This window comes from Ornithorhynchus anatinus, chromosome 11 (assembly GCF_004115215.2).
Source record: "Ornithorhynchus anatinus isolate Pmale09 chromosome 11, mOrnAna1.pri.v4, whole genome shotgun sequence".
Lineage (NCBI taxonomy): Eukaryota > Metazoa > Chordata > Mammalia > Monotremata > Ornithorhynchidae > Ornithorhynchus > Ornithorhynchus anatinus.
In genome coordinates this window covers 9,322,428-9,342,275 of record NC_041738.1, presented here as the reverse complement: position 1 = coordinate 9,342,275, position 19,848 = coordinate 9,322,428, and positions in this window count along the sequence as shown.

The window sequence follows — 19,848 nt, the reverse complement described above, 5'->3', positions numbered from 1 at the left end:
AAGACACTGAACCTCCTTGAAACCCAGCTGCTAAAAAACAACCCAGAATCCATTTTACTCCAGTTCCAATTTATTTATTACTGAGCAGCAAGCAGATGGAACCATTTTTCCTCTGAGCAGTTTGAAAGAGACACATTGCTTTCCCACAACCTGCTCCGGGGCTGATTTATGGCTTCCGTGACACGGGACGCCTGCCAGGATGTATCCTGCCGTTATAACCGATAAAATGGGAAAATGGGTTCAGGATCCTCTCCCTGTTCAGATAACACTTGGAAGTGGACCCATTAGAGACTGAAATATTGTGGTTCCAAGATCATTAATGGAAGATGCTCCACTTGGATGCTTTGAAGGCAGAAAACTTGCCTCACCCCAGCTGGACATTTAAGGCTTTATTGGTGAATCCATGGTTTCACCACAGAAGAGGAAGGGAAAGAGAGAAAAGGGGAGAGAGAGAGAGATAGAGAAAAGAGGTAAGTAAAGGGAGAAGAGACAAAGAAAAGGAGAGGAGAGAGAGAGAGGGAGAAGCAGGAGGAGAAGGAACGGGAGGTGTGAAGGGAGAGAAGATGAGAGAGAAGGCAAGGGGGAGGGAGATGGACAGAGAGAGAGGAGAGGGAAAGGGGAAAGAAGAGTTAGCAGCAAAGAGAATTCAATGCCTGTTCTTCTTCCTCCTTGAATTGTGAGCCCCTTGTGGAACAAGAGCTGTGTCTGACCAAATTAACTTGAACCTACCCCAGTGCTTAGAATAGTGTTTGACACATAACCGCTTAAAAAGACTATAATAGAGTAATAATATCAAAGGGAAAAGGGGATTTCCCCTTAAAGCAGTGTGAGAAGCAGTTTTGCCAGTGGATAAAGGCTAGGCCTGGGAGTCAGAAGGTCTTGTCATGTCTTATGCTTTCGAGTCGTTTCTGACTCATAGAGACGCCAGGGACACATCTCTCCCAGAACCCCCCACCTTCATCTGTAATCATTCTGGTAGTGTACTCATAGAGTTTTCTCGGTAAAACTACAGAAGTGGTTTACCATCGCCTCCTTCCGTGCAGTCATCTCGAGTCTAGGCCCTCGACTCTCTCCCATGCTGCCGCTGCCCAGCACAGGTGAGTTTTTATTTGTAGCAGATTGCCTTCCACCACTTTCCACTGCCCAAGCTAGGAATGGAATAGATATGCCTCTGTTTGACTTTCCCTTCAGTAGTTGAAACTGGTAAAGTACTGGAAACCCTTCAGGTGTGACCCTGAGATGAGGAGTCAGCACCTGGGTTCTAATTCTGGCTCCACCACTTGTCAGCTATGCAACCTTGGGCAAGTCACCTAACTTTTCTGCGTCTCAGTTCCCTCATCTGTAAAATGAGGAATGAGACTGTGAGTCCCATGTGGAACAGGGACTGGATCCAACCTGATTTGCTTGCGTCCACCCCAGCACATAGTACAGGGCCTGGCACAGAATAAGCACTAAAACAAATACCACAATCATTTAAAATGAAAGGGAAAAATCCTGTCTCATATGACTGGAATATTTGAAGGATGCTCAGCTGGGCCATTGAGAGACTGTAACAAACACTGCAATTTTGCTTCCGTATCTCTTCCCATTGAATTTCCAGTTTCTGCTTTCTAAGTTGGAAGGATTTTGAGGTGGAGCCTGGAGGCCTCTAAATATGTATGATCTCTCTCTTCCCCGGATAGTGTCTCCAGAACAAAATAGCCATGGAACCACTGAATCTGAAAGTAGAAAGTGATCAAAGTTTGAGTCTTGAAAGAGCCAGGTTCTCCCAAACTTATTACGTAAGGATCCATCAGGAAGCCCAGCACTCTGGATCCTGGCTGCTTATGGATATAGAGTTTGGGGCTCTGACGGGACCAGGATAGGAGAGAAGAGAATTCACAACTATGGTGGGTTAGAAAGAGAAGTTCAATATCCAGAGGGTTAGAGTTAAGCTTCCATAAAGATAAACAGTTGACAGATTAAAGATTGTAATTGGAAAATTTACTTATGTGTTTCATGATCCTTATGTAAACCCCCTTTCCCATGTCCACCACCCTTTCCTATGTCCTCCCCCTAACCTGGAACTCCAGGACATTTGACATTTGGATATTTGATATTCATCCTATCCTCAACCCCACAGCACTTATGTATGTATCTTTAAATTATGTATTACAAATAATTTATTCATATTAATGTCTGACTCCCTCTCTAGACTGTAAGCTGTAAAGGACTGTGTCTGCTAATTCTGTTGTACTCTCCCCTGTGCTTAGTACAGTGCTCTGCACATAGTAAATGCTCAATAAATATGATTGAGCATTTAATAGATATAATTAATTAATTCACTGATGTCTGTCCCCCCCTTTAGACCATAAGCTCGTTGTGGGCAGGAGACATATCCACCAACTCGGTCGTATTATAGTCTCCCAAGTGCTTAATACAGTGCTCTGTATATAGTAAGCACTCAATAAATACCATGAGTGATTGATCATCCAATTTTTCCTATTCCAAAGGCTCTCATGAAATGACTACTATTATAGAAAATGTACCATTCTCACCCCTAATTAAATGGAATGTATGGCACTCTGCAGCTGACTACTGTCCGTAAACAGGAATGCCCACTGACATTGTGAAGAAAACGGGGCCCTTTAAGAAAGAAATTTAGGGGGAAGATTGACCTAATGTCGGGATGGAGAAAGACCTTTTAGAATCAGTCGTATCATGTGCCAAAATCCAATGTCTTCAAAGTGACCCTCAGCAGTTTGTCAGAGTCTCCATGATCTCCTGGGCCTGAGTTTCAGTGCCTGAGAAACAGAGAGAAGAAAGAAGGCAGAAAGTTGCAAGCTTGCCACAGTGGAGTTAATAGCCACAACCAAAGAAAGGGGATCTGAAGTGAGGTGAGGGAGAGAAGATGGGTAAGGGAGAGAGTGAGACGGATGAGGACAAGGAGGGTTTTTCAGTCGAAAGAATCAGCCTTCTTCCCAGTGCGTGCTGCTGCCTTTCTGAATTGAAAGGGGACGGTGAGAGGGTCTTTCAGTCTAAAGAAGCCAGTGCTCTTCCAAGAGTGCACTGCTGCCTTTCTGAACTGAAAGAAAGTGGGGAGAGGAGGGAAAAGTCCCTGTGTCCAGAAAGGGACGTTCAGCAGCCAGTTTGGCTAGGCTGCAGTGGGGCCCTGGCCCAGAGCCCACGAGCCAACAGGAGACTTTCTGCCACAGAGTGGTCAAGGTTAAATGGTCGAAGAACCTGCACTTGTGAGGTGAAGAGAAGCGGGAGAAACAGAGGCAGAAGGAAGAGCTAGTAGGGGCGGGCAAAACCGAGAAGTGATGAGCGGCGTCGGAGGGAAATTTAAGGGAGAAGGGAGCCTTACACCTGAGGGGGTGGGATCCTGAGGTTGCTGAGGGGACTCCCTCATGGCAACAGGGGCAGGCTCACTGCGGGAGGTGGGGCCTTTAGTGCTGTGGAGTGGTGTTGCAGTGTTTTCCTTTGTTCAGTGGGGTCAGGCCGAAACATTGAGGACACAGTGTCTGAGAAAAGAAGAGGCCAGAACGTTTGGGCAAGCAGAAACGTCTTATATTTGGCTTCAGGACTCACCACTAGTTTTCCACATCTTATATAAGATCTCTCTTAACGCACTACACCTCGTCTTGTACTCTTCACTCCTCCTGGCTCACCTTTCTTGTAACTGCCTTGCCCTGGACTCTTGAATTTCCAACTCACTGCTCATACTAGTCCTCTGGCCTGGAATTCTCCCTGCTCCCAAATCTGCGAGATCAGAGCTCTTGCCATCTTCAAAATCCTCCCCAGATCCCACCTCCTCCAGAAACTCTCTTTGATTAATGTGGCTTAGTGGAAAGAGCACGGGCTTGGGAGTCAGAGGACGTGGGTTCTAATCCTGACTCCGCCACTTGTCTGCTGTGTGACCCAGGGCAAGCCACTTAACTTCTCTGTGCCTCAGTTACTTCATCTGTAAAATGAGGATTAAGACTGTGAGACCTACATGGGTCAACCTGACTACCTTGTAACTACCCCAGCGCTTAGAATAGTGCTTGGCACATAGTAAGTGCTTAACAAATACCATTGTTGTTATTATTATTAATTTACTACACTCCCAAGGCCAATCGATCCAACAGTCATTCTTCTCACTTCTGTATTTATGCCAGTTCTCGGCATTTATCCATAAAAAGTATATTCAGTTGTACTTTATTATTTTAAATTATTTATATGTCTCTCCCTCTAGACTATAAATTCATTGTGATCATGGGATGTGTCTACAAACTCTGCTGTATTGTACTCTCCCAAGTGCTTAGTACAGTGCTCTGTACACAGTAAGTATTCAGTAAATGCCATTGATCGACTGGTTGGTTGATTTGCTTATTCCAGTCTTTCATCCTGGCCTATTCGTGCTATTACCTGCGATATCCTTGTTCTTCCTCCGGCTCTCACTACTTATAAATACTCATAGCCAGTTCTGTCTCTCCCCAGTTATATTGCAAGCTCCTTAAGGGCAGGGATTGTGGGAAGCAATGTAGCTCAGTGGAAAGAGCATGGATTTGGGAGTTGGAGGACCTGGGTTCTAATCCTGACTCCGCCACTTGCCTGTTGGATGACATTGGGCAAATCACTTTACTTCTTTGGATTCAATTTCCCCATCTGTAAAATGGGGATTAAATACCTGGTCTCCCTCCATCTTAGCCTGTGGGACTGGGACTGTGACATGACTATATTTTATATAACCTAGAGCTTTGCATAGTCTTTGGCACGTAGTGAGCACTTAGCAGGTACTACAATTATTTTTACTTCTAATGCACTCTCCAGAAGACTAGTTACGATTCCATGAGAAATCCGCAAGCTAGAGAAGTTGGTGCTTTCCTTCATCTTTATATATCTTGAAAGTTTCCTTATTCTGCAGCTTGGCACCAGCTGAGTCATAAAGCCCCCGTGCTGGGCTGGGCCAGCTCAGTAGCAAGCAGGACCTAGTGCCCATCTTCCTGCCCTAGGCAGCATTAACCCTTCTACCAGGATTCATTTTCCTGCCATAATTTGCCAGGACAGGCTGGTGGCCTTTATTTTTTTAATGATATTTGTTCAGTGCTTACTATGTGCCAGGTACTGACTGTTCTAGACACTGGAGTAGATGCAAAGTAATCAGGTTGGATACAGTCCAGTCCCACACAGTCTTAATCCCCATGTAACAGATGAGGTAACTGAGATACAGAGAAGTTGAAGGGATTTGCCCAAGGTCACACAGCAGACAAGTGGCAGAGTAGGGATAATCCCCATTTTACAGATGAGGTAACTGAAGCATGAAGTGAAGGGATTTAACCAAGGTCACAAAGCTGACAAGTGGCATAACAGGGATTAGAACCCAGGTCCTTCTGATTCCCAGGCCCATGCTGTAACCATGAGATCTCACTGCCCTGGGAAAGGACACAAAGAAAGGGGAGAGAGAAGGAAAAAGCAAACCAAGTCAAGATACCTAGGAAAGCTGGCAAGAAGTGAGGGTTGAGAGGGGAGCTGGGGATAGGAGGAGGAGAAAAAGGAGAGATGCAAAAACAAGAGGGGCCTTTCTGGAAAAGGGTACAGTGTTGGGAGAGAAGGTAGCCAGACATTTTTCTGATCCCTCGTAACAGGAAGCCAGCTGTCCTCAGTAAGGCTCCTGCGGGGACTGTGCCCAAACTAACCCTTTGTCCCCAAGGTTGCACTTGTCACTGGGAACTGACACGGGTTTGGATGTTTTTTAAAAACTCAGTTGAGACAGACTAATTCTGGAAGTGGCGAGCTTGCTGAAATCACAGGAAGAAGCTGTAACCTCCTTCCCACCCTCTTCTCTTGACCTGCTCCCTATAAGGATGGGAGCTCTGGGGTGTGAGATTTTATCTGTCATGAATAATAAGAAGAAAAATAATTCAAGGTGGAATTTCCACAGCCCCTCCCCTGGGGAGAGCTCAGAGCAGGTCTGTATGATAGTTCTTTTAGTGATTTTTCTTAATCTTCAGAGATTTTGTTTTTTCTTGAGCAGTTAGTTGTGGTAACCATGCAAGGTAGGGAAGGGTTGAGGCCATTCTCCCCTTCATGCTGATGGGAAAATTGAGATCAGAGAAATTAAGAGTCTTGCCCGAGGTCACAGAGCTTAATAGTAATAGCTGTAGTATTTGTTTTGTGATTACTAAGCACTGTACTAAACACCAGGGTAGAAGACTGTAAGCCCATCAAAGATCAGGGACTGTCTCTATCTGTTACCGATTTGTACATTCCAAGCTCTTAGTACGGTGCTCTGCACATAGTAAGCGCTCAATAAATACTATTGAATGAATGAATATAAGATAATCAGGTCTCGCAGAGGCCTCACAGTCTAACTAGGAGGGAGAACAGGTATTGAATCCACATTTTTGCAGGTGAAGGAACTGGAGGCACAGAGAAGTTGTGTCTTGATGTTGGAAAGAGGACTCAACATCAGATCTCTCATTTCCTTCCAGACAGTATCGTTTCCCTACCCCAAAATGCAGTACTTTTTGTGCCTCTTTGTCATTCATCCTGCAGCAAAGTAGTTGGGCAGACCTCTAGATTCTTATCAGTTTGGGGTGGTTTAGGGAGTCTCAGAAATAGACACTCCTCTACATCCACGGGACAGGTAAATTGGATGCCGGTGAGCCCAGAAGATTTCACATCCATGGAGAAGGCTGAGTCAGCAATTAAACTGGGGTCTAAACCTGAATATAGGGCCCTCAGCAAGTGTCTCTCAAAAATTTTTTCCGGTCATCCAGTGATTTTTCAGTCTGGCTGAAGACTTTTTTTTTAAAATCTTTGAACTGTCCCCAGTCACCAGAGGGGAAATCTGCCACTCTAGAGATACTGACACAATTCTGCCTGGATGTGGCTCTGTCGACATAGTCCAATCAGTCAGTGGTATTTATTGAGCATTTACTGTGTACTGTATTAAATGCTCAGGAGACTACAATATAACAGAGTTAGTGGACTCGTTCCCCTCCCACAGTGAGCAGCCCAGAAGATTGACAAGCCAAACCATTCATTCATTCATTCAATAGTATTTAATAGTATTTATTGAAACCAGGGACTCCTTTGGAGGGAAACCCATCCCATTTTCTCTGCTGTTGTGCCTGGGTGTGTCAACTTGAGTGGAATGGTGACAGAAAGCCAAGTCAAGCAGCATATGGTGAAATCTTGGTTTAATCCCCTTAGCCTGGGGACAAAGTAGTGTCTTTGAAAGAGCAGCGTCTGTTATGATCTCGCCCTTCAGATTCACACCTAGAAAACGATTCCTGAAGGCTGGATTCTGATGAACGTTGCTCTGTTTCGTTTCAAGGTGAAGTAAGGAGGCTATCAAAATGAATATGCCGCCAAGAGGAAAAAAAAGGCTAATCAAATTGGAGCTAAGCTATGATCAAAATTAACCTTCATTTGAATACGTAAACAAATGTGGCATTTGGTAATTTCAAGTTGTCCTTGTCTTAGGTCACGAGAGACTGCAACAAAATTGTGTATCTGCAAGATATGGTGATGGCGGGAAAACTTTATTCTTCAGGGCTCTTTTACATTCGAATAAATGCTAAATAATAGTAATAAGGAAAGGCTGGAACAAACTACTGCTGGATCTGAAAGGTGTCAGCTTGGTCAAGATTAAGAACGGGGAGTTCTTCAAGGGAGTCTGGGTGTGACAAAATTTGAGCTGATGAATGCTGACATCCTGAATAAAATCACTACATGACTTCACTTAGGTCAAGAAACTACATTGTTTCCCTGGGCCTCGGTGACAGTCAGGTGACAGAGATTAATAGCTTTGTATTGACTGAGCAACTTCCAGTTTCTTATCTTTGTCAAGTCAAGGCTGTGTCCAAGAACTGGAAGTGTTATTAGACTTATAATTGCAAAGACATTTAAAGGGTTTCCCCTTAAGGGACTATGAAATCCAATAAACCTTTCATAAAACCTCAAGCATTCAAGTGCAAACTCCTTGTCTCTGAGGCAGGCACGCTCTGAGTCGGAGCAGGAAAAACCTTGAAGCCTCCTACATTAAATCATGTTTGATTTATGAAGTTGGTTTTGAATTTGTAGCAGTTGTTTTATTAAAAATATATGAAAGAATGCTTTAAATATGAGTGAGGGCTGTTCACTTTGGGCTTGATCAAGTGGGCTTGTATGTTTGTGCTGGGGGGCTGTCTTAATAGCCCTGTCACTTTAGATTCATGAGGGTTTAGGGCTGTGGAATTTGAGTGGCTAATTCCTGAGGTTAAATCAATCTGACTGGGATTAAATCTCAATTTCTCATCCAAATTTCAAGATGAAGTTTGAGGATCTGGATAAAGACTGCGTGTGTGTGTGCGCACACATGCATACGTGTGTGAATGTGCATCGTTTGTGTCTGGGTATTGTGTGGGTATAAGAGAGCGCGGGTTTGACTGCATGTTTGTGTGCGTGGTTTTGGTTTCCATTTGTAAGGAACTATCCGAAGCAGAATGAGATCTCTCAGGAGCAGTTATTTAATTTACTTATCAAATGGCGGGGCATAGAAGGATAAGATATAGTAAAAAGGGATCAGGCTTGACTAGAGAATCCTGTCAAAGCCTGAGACTTCCACAGGGATAGGGCCATTTTCAGAAGCTGTGTGCAGGTACTGAATGGGATTTTGAAAACGTGACTTCTCAGCATCATCGTTAGCAGCAGCAGCAGCGGAGGCAGCCGCAACCGGAGTACAGAAATAGAGAAACAGCGTGGCTCAGTGGATAGAGCCCGGGCCTGGGGGTCAGGAGGATCTGGGTTCTAATACTGGCTCCACCACGTCTGCTGTGTGACTTTGGGTAAGTCACTTCACTTCTCTGGGCCTCAGTTACCTCATCTGTCAAATGGGGATTAAGAGTGTGAGCCTCAGGTGGTGCAGGGGCTCTGTCCAACCTAATGAACTTGTCTCTACCCCAGTGTTTAGAACAGTGCTTGGCACGTAGTAAGCGCTTAACAAGTACTATTATTATTAAATAGGGGCAGAGAACGCGTCTGCCCATTCTGTTGTACTCTCCCAAGAGCTTAGTACAGAGCTCGACACACATTAAACACTAAACAAATACCATGGATTGTTTTATTGAAATAGATTTACTGAGCATCCAGTGAACGCAATGCATTTGGTAAGAAGAAAACAGACAAGTGACACATTCCCCGAAGCACTCTAATGGGGGAGACAGACATGAAAATATTTATAGAGTAATCAAAGGAAGTAAATGTGCAAGTGAATAACGTCTATTCCAAAGTGGTTGGAATGGATATAAATCAGTGCCTGAATTCTAGAGATTGCTTCTGCAACCTAGGGCTGGGGAGTTAATTGGAGGTTTGTCTCCAACCTCCAAGTGGAGCAGCGTGACTCAGTGGAAAGAGCCCGGGCTTGGAAGTCAGAGGTTGTGGGTTCTAATTCTGGCTCCGCCACTTGTCAGCTGTGTGACTTTGGACAAGTCACTTCACTTCTTTGTGCCTCAGTGACCTCATCTGTAAAGTGGGGATTAAGACTGTGAGCCCCACGTGGGACAGCCTGATTGCCTTGCATCCCCCCTAGCGGTTTCGGCTGCCTCCGCTGCTGGCACATAATCAGCGCTTAACAAAAAATACCGTCATTATCATTTGTCTCAGGACAGTCGGATCCAGTTAGTAAATTCCTGACCTTTTAACTCCCAACTCATAAAACCAAAAGAGAATAGAAAAGTCCAGAGAATAGAAAAGTCAAGAGAAGCAGCATGGCCCAGTGGATAGAGCCCATACCTGGGAGTCAGAGGACCTGGGTTCTAATTCTGACTCCGTCACTTGTCTGCTGTGGGACCTTGGGAAAGTCACTTCATTTCTCTGGACCTCAGTTACATAAAATGGGGATTAATTCTGTGAGTCCCGTGTAGGACAGGGAATGTGGCCAACCTGATTAGTTTGTATTCATTGCAGTGCCTACAGCAGTGCTTGGCATGTAGTAAGTTCTTAACAAATAACCTAAAGAAATAAAGAAGAAAGTCATTTTGTACCTAAGCCAAATACCAGACTCCAAGCTGGCTCTCTGGTAAATTCACTGTGATAGTCGAAACTGTCTTGTGCTTCTTCATCATCAATGGTATTTATTCAACGCTTACTGCGCGCAGAGCACTGTATTAAGCACTTGGGAGAGTTGAATACCACTGAGTCGGTAGACAAGTACCCTGGTGACAACGAGCTCACAGTGTAGAGGAGGAGCCAACCATTAACATAAATAAATAATTTATAATATATAGGTATGTACCTAAGTGCCGTGGGGCTGAGGGTCGGGTGAATATCAAATGCCTAAAGGTCACAGGTCCAAGAGCAGAGATGACATGAAAGGGAGAGGGAGCCAGGCCAAAGAGGATTTAATCTGGGAAGATTTCTTGCTGTACTTTCTCAAGTGCTTAGCAACGTGCAATGCACTCAGTAAAAACACCATCAGTACTTCTATTAGTCTCTCACAAGTTAAGATACCTTTGGGGCTTGTTGTCACAGAGATGACTATATACTTCCTCCAAAAACTTTGGCAGGTAGTGTTTGGGATTTGGTTGTCAGGTGAATCTTCTGCCTTGTTCTTTGTATCTCCACTGGTGACAATGGATGGACAAGTGGAGAACCAGAGATGCAATAAACCATGGTAGATGGGCATTGGGAGAACACAGAAAACAGAAATTCATAGAAAATCAATAAAAAGGAAACTTTTTGGCCCAAATTTGTCATATCTTCTCCCTTCTCTAAACCTTCAGTTGGGTCAGAGACAAAATGTTCTTTCTGATGGTCCTCCTCTTCCCCCTTCTCCCTATTTTTTACCTTCCACTAGAAAGTGTGGCCTAGTGGAAGGAGCTGAGTGGAAGACAGTTATAGTAAGTACCTCAATAAATACCACTGATGATGATGATGATGATGATGATGATGATTTTCCACGCAGTGCTACCTGGCCTATTGGACAGAGTGCAGGACTTGGATTTGGAGGACCTGGGTTCTTATCCCGGATCTGCCATTTGCCTACTGTGTGATCTTGAGCAAGTTACTTAACTTCTCTGTGCCTCGGTTTCCTCATCTGTAAAATGGGATTAAGTACCTGCCCTCCTTTCCCATTAGACTACGAGCCACTTGTGGGACAGGGACTATGTCCAACCTGATTGTCTTGTAACTACTTCAGTTCTTAGTACAATGCTTGGCACATAGCAAATGCTTCACAAAACTATTAATAATAATAATAATAATAAAAACAGGAACATAATGGTCTGTTTTGAGTTTCCCTTCTTCCTTCATCTGCTCATCCTTAGGCAGAGGTGCTAATGAGCTGGGAAATGGTCCAAAGACAAGGTGCTGGGGGAGGAGGACGAAGAGGATGAGAAGAAGGCAGAGAAACAAGGGTTCGTATCCTCGGCCAATTCATTAATCAGCGCTGAATAATTGAGAGTTGGCTGTAAACCACCTGATTCATCCTCAACCGAGGAAGCCTTAGGAAGTAGTTTTCTTCAAGAGCAGAGGCCAAGTGCTCTGCTGTGTGAGCAGAGCCGGAAATTGCAATGCAGGCTCTGGGCCTTATTTGGACGAAGGGGCGAGAGGGGAAAAAGGTAGAGGTAGGGTGTTGAGGTCAGTCTCCCAGCGGGAGCTTCTCCTGAGGCCCCTGGCTCCTAATTTTAAGTTCCTTGAATGTCTCCGGACTGGCAGAATTCAAGCCCCATTTCTCCAGCTCTTGCAGCTCCTTAGAGGAGGAAATAAGAGGTTGTGGGGCTGGCCCCAACATGAGTTTGCTCGAGGCTTGCAGATTTTCATCAATTCCAGCCTTGTTAACCTGGAACTTTCCTCAGACTTTCCAGCCTACCCGCTCACTGCCCACTGGAGTATTTGGGGATTTTCTAATTGTTGAAATCTTTTCTTTCCTTCCTAGTCTGCCTGTCATGGTTTCAATCTTGTTCAGAAGGCTGGATGATATTTGTTCCTATGATTTAAGGGGTAGTCTCTCCCACGTTGAGATTTTTTTCATTTGAATGGTATCTGTTAAGTGCTTACTAGGTGCCAGACACTGTACTAAGTGCTGGGGTAGATACAAGCTAATCAGGTTAGACAGAGTCCATGTCCCACATGGGGCTCACCGTCTTAATCCCCATTTTTCAGATGAGGGATTGATGTCCAGAGGAGTGAAGTGACTTACCCAAGGTCATAAAGCAGACAAGTGGTGGAGGTGGGATTAGAACCCAGGTTCTTCCGACTCCCAGGTCTGTGCTCCATCCACTTGGCCATGCTGCTTCTCCAGTGAATCATTCATTCATTCATTCATTCAATCGTATCTATTGAGCGCTTACTGTGTGCGGAGCACTGTACTAAGTGCTTGGGAAGTACAATTCAGCAACAAAGAGAGACAATCCCTGCCCACAACGGGCTCACAGTCTAGAAGGAGAATCTATAGACCTGCACCTGTTTAAAGGAGTTTGATAAAAAAAAGTTGGCCTTTTAGTATTTCCTTTTCAAGCTTTTGTTTTCCATCTGCATTTGAATTAAATTCAAATGGGAGCTATGTCCAGTCCCTGCAGAGAGGGAGAGTGAAGTGGGAGAGTAGCTCCTGTGACATTAGGCTGCTGAGAAGAGTGGGGAGAAGGGGAGCAAGGGTGAAGAATCTTTAATTAAACTATTTCTAAATGCTCATTATATGTCAAGAACTAGGCAAAGCAGTGGGTTAGCTACAAAATAACCCGAACATTCACAGTCCCTGTGGGCCTATCTTCAAGGATTGTGAGGTACCCAGTCTTGAGGGAGGCCAGGAGGTCCATGGGGTCTGCTCGCCAAAAGCCCTAGATTTTAGCCCTAGGCTACCACTGGCCTGTTCTGGGTCTTTGGATGAGTCACTTCTCCTCTCAGGGCCTCAGTTTCCTCATCTGTAAAATGGGGATAATCATGCTTGCTTCTCCCAACTCTCAGGATGCTGCAAGGAGAAAAGGAAATGACACATGTGGAAGAGCCCGGAGGAGGGGAGTGATGGGGAGAAGGGTAGGGGGAAGCAAGAGAGAACGGTGTCATAAAGCCAAGGTTAGATAGTGTTTCCAGAAGAAAGGGAGAGGTCCTTAGGGTTGAAAACAGCAAGAGGTCTAGCAGAATTAGAATGGAGTAGGGGGATCATTAGATTTGATAGGGAGGAGATCATCAAAGACCTTGGATAGAGTAGTTTCAGTGGAGCACAGAGGACAAATTTCAGAGGGTCACGAAGGGAGTTGTGGAGACAAAATGGAGGCAGTGGATAGGTACCAGGGCTAGAAATGAAATCAGAACCACCCCTAACTCCACTCCAGTATGAGGGAAATCCCCAGAACAGGCATTCCAGGGAAGATGGGGGAGGGGGATGAACCACCTATCTCTGACCCCAGTCCCTACTCTCAGCTAGACTCCATGTCTCTGTTAGCCGCAGACTCGCCACTCCTATTTCACTCCTTCCCAAAGTCCTGAGAGTCTGGCTCCTGCAGTGACTATCTGACCAACCTCACTCCCCATCCATAAAGCCTGCTTGCCTTGGGGTAGACAGGCCAGAAATATAGCAAGTAGCTCAATAAATACCTTCAGGTTGTTTATGGTGATGATCAATCAATCATATTTCATTCATTCGTTTATTCATTCAATCATATTTACTGAGCGCTTACGATGTGCAGAGCACTGTACTAAGCACTTGGAAAGTACAATACAGCAATAGAGACGTATTTATTAAATGCTTACTGTGTGCAGAGCACTGTATTAAGTACTTGGGAGAGTGCAGAACAACAGAGGTGGTAGATGCTTTCCCTGCCCATAAGGCAAAATGTCACTTGTCTGCCGTGTGATCTTGGGCACGTCACTTCAATTCTCTGTGCCTCAGTTTCCTCATCTGTAAAATGAGGATTAAGACTGTGGGCCTCATGTGGGACACGGACTGTGTCCAACCTGATTAGCTTATTTCTACCCCAGCGCTTAGTACAGTGCCTGACACATAGTAAGCACTTAACACCTACCATAAAAAAATGGAGTTTGCAGTCTATGATTTTCTCAGAGTGCAGCATGGCCTAGTGGAAAGAGCCCAGGACTGGGAGTCAGGAGAACTGGATTCTAATCCTGGCTCTACTACTTGTCTGCTGTTTGATGTTGGGCAAGTCACTTAACTTCTCTTGCCTTATTTTCCCATCTGTAAAATGAGGATTAAATACCTGCTTTCCCTGCCCCTTAATCTGCCTGACCCATGTGGAAAAGGGACTGTCTTTGATCTGACTATCTTGTGACTAGCCCAGCTCTTAGGACAGTCTTTAGCACAGAGTAAGCATTTTATAAATACCACTATTATTATTATTAATATTAGTAGTAACAATAATAATAATGCTTGGTGTATTCCAGGCATTGTCAAAATGTCCTCCAGCAATGAGATTAGAAAACAAAGGTTCTTCTCCTTTGGTTCTCTGAGGAGCAGAGAGGTGGGAGGTGGGTTTTGGAAGCAGCAATACGCTCGCTCAGAGAAGAATCCAAACCAATAGTGATTAGTGGATTCTCATTAATAAGGAGAAATCTGAAAGCGGGCAAAGGAGAGGAATCCAAATACAGATGTTATGAAGCAATTGATTTCCTTTGAGATGGGAAGTGAGTGTTACATAATTGACTTTTGAGAGACTGAAGCTCAGGAGAGAGAGACCTTTCAAGAATATGAACTTCACTGTTTTTCCTTAAGGGAAAAAAAAGACTCTTGAACAGCATCCCACAGATTGGATTTGTGACACAATTTATATGTTTTTCAATGGCAAAGGAGTTGTCTTTGTTGAACACTTGTTTGGCTTGGTAATTTCAGAGCCCAGATTTATTAAAGCTGAGAATAGCTTTGTGTTAATAAAATGAAAAATTATTTGAGGTTCCATAGGGAGTAATGACTTAGCGATATTCCCTGAGGAAAATTAGTATCTGTGTATACTGTTTCAGTTCCTTCTCCCGTACCTCTCAGTCGAGTTTGCGTAATTATTCATTTGTAGTTTATTAGCTAATTATGCATGTGCATAAGGAGTATGAATCACTTCATTTAGTTGATAGCAATTAAATAGGGCTTGTTTGAGCCTGGTTGGTTGGGGCCTTTTATGGGAAAATATTTGTTGTTAGATAACATAAGCAGCTTAGGGGGAGGGTTGGGGTGGTTGGTGGGGGGGAGTTTCCACTATTTTAGTTGGTGCACCACAGAGGAAAGGAGGGGTTTTGAATCCTGTGCTCCCTCTGAAGAAATAATTTCAGTATTAGCAAGAGACATTTCGATTTGGGTGTTAATGATGTAAGTTCACTGTGGGAAGGGAACGTGTCTACCAACTCTGTTTTATTGTACTCTCCCGAGCACTTAGTATAGTACTCTGCACGTGGTAAGCGCTCAATAAATACCACTGATGATGACGATTGTAGCGGCACCCCTAAGAAGAGAAGTTGGGAAGAGATGGTTCAGGATGTGGTAGCTGAGAGTCCTGACTCTATTACCCAGCTGGGCTGGAATTTCGGTAGGCTGGTCCCAGTCATTTTAGGAAATTTACAGATGTTCAGAGTTGGGATGATTCTGGCTAAACTGGTCAGCCTATCTTGCCCAAATTCCTTCCGCTGCCCCTGCTCACGTAAAATGCTTGGACTTTCACTACTGGGCCTGAGCATTTACAGGTTTACCGTAAGACATTCTGGAACTTGTCATGCAGGCATCCCAGAACACTTGGGTGTCTCACCTCAACCTTCTCTTCCTCCCTACTCTCAGAATTGCTGAGAAGACAGGAGAAGGCAAGCGGGTTAGGGATGGAGACCACATGTCCCAGTTTTCAAGCAAAATAATATTTGGTTTGGAAGTCCAGATTTTCAACCAGAATAGCACTTCCAACCTTAGCTGTGAGAATGGTTTAGGGGGTAGGATTAGTATTTGCTTGTATCCGCTCTAAAGCTTAGTACAGTGCTTGGCACATAGTGAGCACTTAAATACCATAATTGTTATTATTTTTGCTAATAAATACCATTGATTGATGAGCAGCAGGGGCAGCAGTGTCATCGCACTGGAGGCCTTTGCAAATCCACCAGATCCTGTCATTTTCTGTTATCTTTCCTAATAGTAATAATACTAATGGTATTTGTTAAATGCTTACTATGTGCCAAGCACTGTTCTAAGCCCTGGAGTAGATACCAAGTAATCAGGTTGTCCCACGAGGAGCACACAGTCTTAATCCTCATTTTGCAGATCAGGTAACTTGAGGCACAGAGAAGTTGAGTGGCTTACCCAAGGTCACACTTCATTCATTTAATAGTATTTATTGAGCGCTTACTATGTGCAGAACACTGTACTAAGTGCTTGGAATGTACAATTCGGCAACATATAGAGACAATCCCTACCCAGTGACGGGCTCACAGTCTAAATGGGGGAGACAGACAGCAAAGCAAAACAGAACAAATCAAAACAAGACAACATCATCAAGATAAATAGAATCAAGGAGATATACACCTCATTAACACAATAAATAGGGTAATGAATAATATATACAAATGAGCACAGTGCTGAGGGGAGGGGAAGGGGGAAGAGTAGAGGGTGGGGGAGAGAGGAGGGGGAGCAGAGGGAAAAGGGGGGGCTCAGTCTGGGAAGGCCTCCTGGAGGAGGTGAGCTCTCAGTAGGGCTTTGAAGAAGGGAAGAGAGTTTGTCGGATATGACCAGCAGACAAGTGAGAAGCAGCGTGGCTCAGTGGAAAGAGCATGGGCTTTGGAGTCAGAACTCATGAGTTCGAATCCCAGCTCTGCCACTTGTCGGCTGTGTGACTGTGGGCAAGTCACTTAACTTCTCTGTGCCTCAGTTCCCTCATCTGTAAAATGGGGATTAAGACTGTGAGCCCCACGTGGGACGACCTGATTCCCCTCTGTCTACCCCAGCGCTTAGAACAGTGCTCGGCACATAGTAAGCGCTTAACAAATACCAACATCATCATCATTAAGTGGCAGAGCTGGGATTGGAACCCACGTCCTCTGGCTCCCAAACCTATGCTCTTTCCACTAAGCCATGCTGCTTCAGTGGGTCATCATGGAGCAATCTATCTTTTTTCTATCTTGTTTAGCGCTTACTATTTGCCAAGTACTATACTAAGCATCGGGGTAGATACAAGATAATCAAACTGGACACAGTCTCTGTCTCATGAAGAGCTCACAGTCTTAGTAAGAGGAAGTAGTATTTAATCCCGTGATGAGCAGTGTGGTCTAGTGGAAAGAGCATGGGCCTCCAAGTCAGAGGAAGTGAGTTTTAATCCTGACTTCACCACTTGTCTGCGGTGTGACCTTGGGCAAGTCGCTTAACTGCTCCAAGCCTCAGTTATCTTTCCTATAAAATGGGGATTCAGACTGTGAATCCCATGTGGGACATAGCCTATGTCTAAACTAATTTATTTATATCTACCCCAGCACTTAAAACAGTGTTTGACATACAATAAGCTCTCTTTATGAATACTTTAAAAAGAACAACAACAACCAAAAACCCTGACTAGCCTGTATCTACGCCAGTGCCTGACACTTAACAAGGGCCAATGAAAACAAAACAAAAAAATCTCCATTCTACAGGTGAGGAACTGCGGCACAGAGAAGACAAGTGACTTATCCTGGGTCACACAGAAGTGCCAGAATTAAAGCCCAGATAAACTGACTCCTATGCCTGGGTTCTTTCCACTAGACCATGCTGTCATCTGTGTGACAATGCCACTTCTTGGGCAAGTCACTTCACTTGTCTGTGCTTCAGTTATTTCAACTGTAAAAGTGGAATTAAGGTTGGGAGCCCCATGTGGGACAAGGACTGTGTCCAACCTGATTAACTTGTATCTACCCCACTGCTCAGTACTGTGCCTGGCACAGAGTAAGCACTCAAATACTCTCTTGCTAAAGGAAATAACAGCCTCAGACCCATCTCACTGGGTGGACCGCTGGGTTTCTGGGAATCTCAGGTAAAAAGAGATTGCACCCTTTGAGAGCAAGAAAGGAATGTAAACGGGATGAAGATTTTATGTTAGGAATCTCCTTTATGACCCTAGAGTGGTCAGCCAAAGGGCTCCCAGATACCCATTAACTTGTCCAAACTGCCTGCAGCTGGTTGGTGCATTTCCTTTCCAGAACTCACAGCTGTATCCTGGGCAGACTGAGTAATGATGTTTCACAGCAGCAATTAGGTTGATTTACTGAAATAAATAGGGTAAATAGCAGAGGTATTAGCGGCTAAAGGCTGGTTTCCTACTCAAGAGCAGATAACATACTGGCAGATGCCTGACTTCTGGCCAGGAGGATGCAAAAGGCCAACTGCTTCCCATTTTGCAACGACCCGAAAGATTGGAGTTGGTAGCCAAAAGGGAGATTCTGGATTCCCTAGGGGATATCCAGACACAAATACTTGATCTCTTGTCAAAGTGAGAATATAAATAGACTGTAAGGTTGGTATAGGCAACCTTGTATCTATCTCAGTGCTTGGAACAGTGCCTGACACATAGTGAGCACTCAACAAATGCCACACTGATTATTAATATTATTATTGTTCTATATAAATAACAGACAAATAAATGAGCAGCCATATGGTAAAATTGCTGAGGTAGAGAAGTTAGGACATGTTTAGAAAGATGGGGAGATTAATCAGGGAATACTTCTAGCTGGACTCTGTTCTGGGTCATGGTCTGGAGACCACTCACTGGCTATTGTGGTCTTGACTTTGAACTTTCCTGGGATGCTCTTTGAGATGTCCTATAACTTCCCTTATCCCTAATCTATTTTACTGTCTGTCTCCCCTTGTAGACTGTATCTTTTGGGCAGGGATCAAAACTACCAACTCTGTTGTATTGTAATAATAATAATAATGATGGCATCTGTTAAGCCCTGTTAACAAGCACTGTTCTAAGCACTGGGGTAGAGATAAGGTTATCAGGTTGGATGCAGTCCTTGTCTCACATGCGGCTCACAGCCTTGATCCCCATTTTATTCATTCAATAGTATTTATTGAGCGCTTACTATGTGCAGAGCACTGTACTAAGCGCTTGGGATGAACAAGTCAGCAACAGATAGAGACAGTCCCTGCCATTTGACGGGCTTACAGTCTAATCGACGGGCTTACAGTCTAATCGACTGTAATCTAATTTTACAGGTGAGGGAACTGAGGCCCAGAGAAATGAAGTGACTTGGCCAAGGTCACACAGCAGACAAGCAGAAGAGCTGGGATTAGAACCAATGTCCAATGACTCCCAAGCCCAGGGGGTCTTTCCACACTGCTTCTTGTACTCTCCTAAGGGCTTAGTACAGTGCTCTGCACACAGTAAGCCCCTAATATCAGTGGAAAGAGCACAGGCCTGGCAGTCAGAGGCCATGGGTTCTAATCCCCGCTCTGCCGCTTGTCAGCTGTGTGACTTTGGGTAAGTCACTTAACTTCTCGGTGCCTCAGTTACCTCATCTGTAAAATAGGGATTAAGACTGTGAGCCCCACATGGGACAACCTGATTCCCTTGTATCTACCCCAGCGCTTAGAACAGTGCTTTGCACATAGCAAGCGCTGAACAAAAACCATCATTAATACAAATACCACTGATTGGTTGATTGGCAGATCTCCTGTTCTTGAGAGTCCTCCGAGACCTCCCTTCCAGTTCTTAGCCCCTCGCTCCCCTCCCTCAAGTTTGGTTTCCTCTATTCATCCCGAGACCGATTTTAATAATGTTGCTCGGTGTAAATGAGGTTTGCAGGCTCATCTGATTTTCACTGTTTGCCATCCTGGGGGAACCACAAAACTGTTTAACTCAATTCATAACACTATTAATCCAACCATAAATCTACGGGCGACATGAAAGGATACAGTGGAATTCATTACATTACAACCCTAGAAAACAAATAATT